General features: G+C 41.2%; 1 protein-coding gene across 1 annotated transcript in view; it reads left to right on the top strand.

Moving 5' to 3' along the window:
* Positions 1-124: 124 nt before the first annotated feature.
* LOC101863154 (neo-calmodulin) overlaps positions 125-1,248 on the top strand; it is a gene marked incomplete in the record, with an annotated part of 16,481 nt that continues 15,357 nt past the window's right edge. The window contains 1 exon segment of the mRNA XM_005090121.3: positions 125-252.

Here is a 1,248-nt window from a genome sequence, read left to right as displayed (position 1 = left end):
CCCCTCCCTTGACAGTGAAAGACTTTTGATTCGTCACACCCTGGAGCGTCCGTCCCAGAAGTGACGCTGAGAGATTTCGACACCGCAAGTCCGCGCGCCCACCAGCCAGCCCGGGCCCACACTCTTCGCTGAGCCTCTCTCTCTCTCTCTCTCTCTCCACCTCACCTCACTCCATACTTCGTACTTCGACGAGCATTCAAGCTATTTGAGTTCGTGCTTTTCCTGTGTTCTTTTTCCCTGAAAATATTTGAGGTAAGTGTTCTTTTCTTATTTGTTAGTTCTACTTCGCTTGGGCCAATAGACAGCTTTATACTTCACAAATACATATTTATTGTATTTCCTCTCGAGCAGAAATCATCTACGCTAGGGGCAATAGCTGGAATATATTAATGTTTATAATATCCGGAAACCTGCTCAAACGGCCACCTGTATAAGACAATCACCTGTATAAACGCCGCTTCCCATTTCTTCCCTTGTGTTTTTTAAACATTATGACACTGTCGAAGACGCCCACCTGTCTAAGACGGCCATTTTCTCCTCGACATGTGGATATCAGTGACCGGCTATGACCGTTTCGACAGTATAAAACTCAATAATACATCACAAACTTGTTAAACATTCATAGACTTCACGAATACATAAATACTGTATATAGGTCTTCTACACCTGGGTCTGTACATTACAAATGTACGTACTTTACTTTTACTTATTCATCACCTATTGCCGTTGAGCGTCGAGGGAAGATGCAGTTTTCTATGGTAGGCCGACTCTGCAGCTCTTTCAATTGAGAAATAGTTTCTCATGGTTCCCTTGACTCCCTCAATCCATCTTTAGTGCGGCCTACCTTTTTGTTTATAAACTGAGTACTTGGTTTTATATACAGATGAAACTTCACAAACTTGAATTGTATAATATCGTACCTTGGTGTGTTGAATAGAGTATACATTTACCATACTTTCCGCATAAATTATAGTCTACTTCAGGTTATGTCATTCCCACGTATGAAGCTTCTGTGCAGAATAATAATTACAAGTCAACCGCTATGATCGCTTGGTGTAAACAGATATGCCTATATTTACTGTACTAGGGGACTAGAGTAGCTGACAGATGTGCAGTACATGGTTGTAAAGCGCTACAGAGAGCCTTGGGTGATATTAAGCGCTTTATAAGTGTTCTTCTTCTTCTTTTATTTCTCCTTCTTCTTCTTCTTCTTCTTCTTCTTCTTCTTCTTCTTCTTCTTCTTCTTCT

This window comes from Aplysia californica, unplaced genomic scaffold (genome assembly GCF_000002075.1).
Source record: "Aplysia californica isolate F4 #8 unplaced genomic scaffold, AplCal3.0 scaffold00013, whole genome shotgun sequence".
Lineage (NCBI taxonomy): Eukaryota > Metazoa > Mollusca > Gastropoda > Aplysiida > Aplysiidae > Aplysia > Aplysia californica.
The sequence above is the reverse complement of the archived record's forward strand: the minus strand, read 5'-3'. Positions and strand labels throughout refer to the sequence as shown.